Below are 6,000 nucleotides of genomic sequence, written 5' to 3' on the forward strand. Positions count from 1 at the left end.
GTGTGTGTGCTTGCAAGAGCTCAAGCTCTCTTCTCCCCTGCATCTTTTCATGGTATCAGAGCCTGGTTCATGCTAAGGGCTGAGCTGCAAGCAAGAGAAGCACAGGAAGCGGTACGAGAGTAAGAGCTTCATCTACTCTTCCCTATTTGTGTTGGCGGACTACACCCTTGTTAGGAGCTCTACGGGAGGCACCGGCAAACGATCTCTGATTGAGGAGCTTTCTTCGCGGGATTAAAGCTATAGGGAAACTATATTGTCCTATTGGACGTAATTTTTCGGGCCAAAAACGCGTTTCGGGCGCATTATGACCTCTGTTTTTTGGAAAGCAGACGATTTCAAGCACTGCAGGTAAGTTATCGATTCTCTGCAGAACTCTGTTTTAAGAACTGCAAGAAGACAGATTGGTTGTGCAAACATTGTGTGTGCTGCAAGGAGGTCAACAATTGCCATTGGGTGTATGTATGCACATTGAGGTCACTGGTTGTGACATTTGAGTAGTGTAGTACAGTACCGCTATAGAAAATACAGCAGTTTGTGCAGGACAAACCAGAGTGCTGTTTTTGGTAAATTTGTGTGTCTGGCAAGATGTCAAATGATGGCATAAACCAGATTGTTGCTGAGAAGCTTGATAAGAACAACTTCCATGCTTGGAGGTTCAGGCTGAAAAATTTCCTGATGGGAAAGGGTTACTGGGACTATATAGAAGGTGAGCATGAAGAGGCACTGGAGATACCGGAGATCAATCCGACTGCTCCAGATGTGAAAGAGTTCAAGGATTGGAACCAAGGAGCCAAAAAAGTTATGTATTGGCTCTCTATCAGTATACAAGACACCATGATTGCGCACATACAGGATGCCAAGTCCCCCAAGGAGGCATGGGATACCTTGGTAAAACTCTACGAAATAAATACCAAGGCACGAAAGATACAGTTAAAGAATGAACTTCATATTGTGGAGAAAAAGAGTATGTCTGTGAATGACTATGCATTGAAGATCAAGGGTATGTCTGTGAATGACTATGCATTGAAGATCAAGGAAATTGTGGAATCCCTTGCATCTATTGGTGTTTCAGTAGATGATGATGATAAGGTGGAAGTCTGTCTACGTGGTCTCGGGCCACAATACAAAGCGTTCAAGACGTCTATTTAGACTCGGAAAAACATTCCCAATTTCACAGATTTGGTGTCTGTGTTGATTATAGAAGAAAAGAGCTGGGTGAAAACTAGCAGTCTTCACAAAATAAAAACAGTTCAGAGAGCAACAGGCCTTCTACACAAGTTTAGGAAGAGGACGAGGTAGAGGAGGCCGTGGACGCGACCAAGGAGGTGGTCGAACAGGTAATCAGAATTATGGCCAGCAGCAACAACAACAACAGTCCTAAAATTCACAAAAACAACAACACGCAGGTGGAAGAGGCCAATTCAGAGGCAGGGGGAGTCAAAGAGGTCGTGGAAATTGGCAAAGGCAGTATAATGATACACATGGATACTTTTATTGTGGTAAGCCTGGACATGTGCAGGCAGATTGTTATAAGAAGCAGGCTAACATGCAAAATGCAAAATTGCAGCAAAACAACTATGCATCCTCGAGCAGAAACAATGAGAATAATGAAAGGTTGTTTGTTATGCAGCATGTCGTTAATGCCATGTCTAAAAATGTTGAAAAGATGATGTATGGTACGTTGATTCAGGTGCTTTGAACCACATGACAAGTCATGGGGAGTGGTTCAAGGAGATGAAAAACCTTGAAAGACCAGGTTTTGTGGAAACAAGGGATGACACTGCTCATCCAATTGCCTATGTTGGAGATGTGCCATTGTCTATGCAGGATGGCAAAGTGAAGTACCTTCTTGCAGATGTACTTCATGTTCCGAACATAACAAAGAATCTGGTTTCAGTTAGCCAGATGATTGAGCAGGGTTTGCAGGTTCGGTTTAATCCTGATGGTTGTTATGTTGAAGACTTTAAAGACAAGTACAGGTTGGTTGCAAAAGGAAACAGAGTGGGCAGAATGTTTACATTAAATGTAAACATGCTTGAAGTGAGTGCTGCGATGTTTGCAAATGGTTCAGGAATTGTTACAGACACAGACATTTGGCAAAAAAGAATTGAACATGTGAATGTGCAGAGAATGAAGTCTATGCAGACTAAAGAAATTGTGACAGGGCTGCCAAAGTTTAAAGTTGAAGGTATGCTGAAAATATGTGAAGCATGCCAATTTGGAAAGTAAACAAAGCATGTATTTCCACGTGACAGAAATGTGAGTAGAAATGCACTAGATGTTGTGCATTCACCAGATGTATGGGATCCTATGAAGACCATGTCTATGGGAGGCTGCAGGTATTATGTGAAATTTATTGATGACCACACAAGGAAAGTGTGGGTATACTTCATGAAGTAGAAGGGTGAGGTGTTCACTCATTTTCAAAATTTCAGAGTTATGGTTGAAAAGAAAACAGGGAAATATGTAAAGTGCCTAAGGTCAGATGGAGGGGGAGAGTACTTCTCCAATGAGTTCTCTAAATTTTTGAAGAAGAATGATATTCGGAGACAGTTTACATGCAGATACACTCCGCAGCAAAATGGAGTTGCTGAGTAGAAAAACTGGCACATTGCTGAGATTGTGCGAGCATTGATGGGAGAGAAGAATATGCCGCATAGCTATTGGGCTGAGGCTGTTTTTACAGCAGTTTACATTATGAACACGACTCCCAACTGCAGCCATACATGATGTAACTCCAGAGGAGAGGTTTACTGGTAGAAAACCTGATTTGTCACATCTGAAAGTCTTCGGATGCATTGCATATGTGCATGTGCTAGTTGAGCTGAGAACTAAGCTAGATCCAAAAGTTGAAAAATGTGTGTTTATTGGGTATTCTCTTGAGCAAAAGGGATACAAGTGCTATATACCTTCTACACGTGAGTTGAGAGTAAGCAGGGATGTTGTTTTTTATGAGATGAGCAGCTGGTATGCTGCTGAAAAAGAAGCTGTTGGGGCTCCACCCCTTCGTCCAACTAGTTCATAAATAGTGCAATTTCGTTCCAATTGGATGGTTGCACTGCTCTTGCTTGTTTTGTAGCCTGGATTAGACTCCTCATATGATTGAGAGCTATCTCCTTGTACAAATCCTCTTTTCTTGGAACCTCTGTTGCATTTCCTCCTTTTTTGCCTTTTCTCTTTTTGCTCACTCTTGGAAGTCTTCTATCATTCTTTTTTGTTCCGCACTTTCATGGCATGCGCTTTTCTCATTGCATATATATGTTCCTGTCTCGTTTTTAGACCAGCATGAGCTGTCGTCAGCTCATTAACCGTCATCTTGCTCCCTTTTGCTCCTGTGGCCTTGGCTCCAGCTCTATCTATGTGAGACCCCTCTGCCCCCTCCGCACACCGGATTCCCGGTTGTTAGCAGCGAAAGTAGCTTCCTCTTACGCGGGGCAGGGTTTCCCACTCGGGACCTCGCCCACGAATGTCTGGACACGAGACTAATCTGGTGGTCATTCCGAAACTGAAACCGGGAAATTTTTCCTTACTCGAAAAACGGGGACGATTCCACCTTTTTTATTTTCTTAACGAATTTTCTAACGGGGTCAAGAGAACTAAACTATCCTTCACCTGATTAAACCAGATAGAAGGAAAACTATTACAGACTTAACTTGAAGAAATCAATGCTTTTTTCTTAACCAAAATCAGGCACAACCGTTGATCTAATCATTTGAGAAAGTCTTCAAGTCTTTATTTCACTACTTGAATTCTAAGTGTATTCCTATTATTTCAATTTCATTATTAATACTCCACTGATTCCAGCCTAACCCCATCCGGCCCATGGGTTAGCCACCACCCAACCACTGGAATCGATAGAACTAGACAATTACTCACCCACCCATAATTGAATGCCTTTCTTAACTTTTGCTTTCAAATACAGATACGCACACACTCCTCTTTAAAACTTTAACTTATAAAACAATCCATTGCAAACAGTTATTGGTTACAGATGTCATAACTCAAAATTTCCATCGAGTCCCTTGTTTCTAAAAAAAAATAGTATCACTCTAGACTCTCCGTTGAGACCAACTGGTCAGCAAAAACGAGATCCAGTAACAGATTACAATAATCATTTCGTCCATCATACATATCTTCACGACATACGCATGGGTATCTTAGGCATCGCGAGCCCGTGCATCGCCTGGTCAGAACCCTCCAGGATCCTCCTTAGGTGTCCTGGCACTTCACTCAGGGACCGCTTCGTCGGCCCTCATCCATCATACCGGAAGCGCACCATTGTAACCGTACCAAGGCTGGTCAAGACGACCTAGGCAGGCTTTGCCGCGTGAGTTATCCTTTGAACACTCCGCGGTGCACAACTGAACTTCCCTTTGAAAAACATATACCAAATGCTCCCTCTAGCATTCTAGCGTAAGACATTCCTTTAAGAAAATAGGGTTTCTATGCAATTTTTCAGTTTGATTTTCTTTTGAATACAATGAGTATATCTTGAATCAGTATCCCCAAAACTTCTTGAACGGAATTCTGAATTTCATACGAGAAATCCTTGAATTCTGTAACCTTGATCCACAGATCAATTCGAAGGGTCTCAAACTTAGTTTCAGATTTGGCGGGAGTTTTGAGGTATTTTTCTAAACTGGTCACATCTTCTTTACTCGAAACTGAAAGAGTTTGGTCTTGGTCATAGTCTGATTCAAGGTTCGAGTCTGATAAGATTTTTCCTGAACTATTTTTCTCAAAAAGGTTTGATAATTCAGTTACTATTTTACTGAATTCCTTTCTTTGAATATTCACTTAACTGATTTCTAATTTAGTTACGAATTCCAATGAGAAATAAATTAATCATTTATCTGAATAATTCGATCTCGATAGATTTATTGAATTTTCTTTTTACAATCCGTGTGAGTATAAAATGATAGAAATTTCTCTCTTAGAGTATTTAATTATTCATTTTATCAATTTCTCATAGAATTTAAACATAGAATTTAAGAGAATTCTAATTTTGATAAAAAAAATTCTTTATGCATCTATTTATGCAAAAAAATCAACTTCATTGGGAATAACACTTTTTTTAAAAATCCTTTTATGCATAAAATCAATTTTAATAGGAATAACACTTTTAAAATAAAAAGAATTTCTTTATGCATCTATTTATGCATAAAAATCAAATTTTACAAGAATAATGCTTTTATAATAAAAATTTCCTTTATGCATCTATCTATGCATAAAAATCAAATTTAATGAGTAACACTTTTATAATTAAAAAAATTCCATTATGCATCTTTCTAAGCATGGAAATTAATTTTAATGAGAATAACACTTTTATAAAAAAATTTCCATTATGCATCTTTCTATGCATAGAAATTAAATTTAATGAGAATAACACTTTTATAATAAAAAAATTCCATTATGCATCTTTCTATCCATTAAAACTTTAACTTATAAAACAATCCATTGACAAATAGTTATTGGTTAGAGATGTCATAACTCAAAATTTCCATCCAGTCCCTTGTTTCTCAAAAAAAAATGTATCACTCTGGACTCTCCGTTCGCTCGTTGAGATCAGCTAGTCAGCAAAACGAGATCCAGTAATAGATTACAATAATCATTTCATCCATCATACATATCTTCCACGACATGCGCATGGGAGTCCTAGGCACCACGAGCCCGTGCATCGCCTGGTCCTCAGAACCCTCCAGGATCCTCCTTAGGTGTCCTGGCACTTCATTCAGGGACCGCTTCCTCGGCCCTCGTCCATCGTACCGAAAGCGCACCATTTCAACCGTACCGAGGCTGGTCAAGACCTGGGCACACTTCGCCACGTGAGTTGTCCTTTGAACACTCCCCGCCAGCTGTTGCAACCAAACTTCCCTTAGAAAAACATATACCAAATGCTCCCTCCAGCATTCTAGTGTAAGACAATCCTTTAAGAAAACAGGGTTTCTATGCAAGTTTTCAGTTTGATTTTCTTTTGAATACAATGAGTATATCTTGAAT

Source organism: Cibotium barometz, chromosome 8 (assembly GCF_041138505.1).
Source record: "Cibotium barometz isolate CiBa-2024 chromosome 8, ASM4113850v1, whole genome shotgun sequence".
Taxonomy (NCBI): Eukaryota; Viridiplantae; Streptophyta; class Polypodiopsida; order Cyatheales; family Cibotiaceae; genus Cibotium; species Cibotium barometz.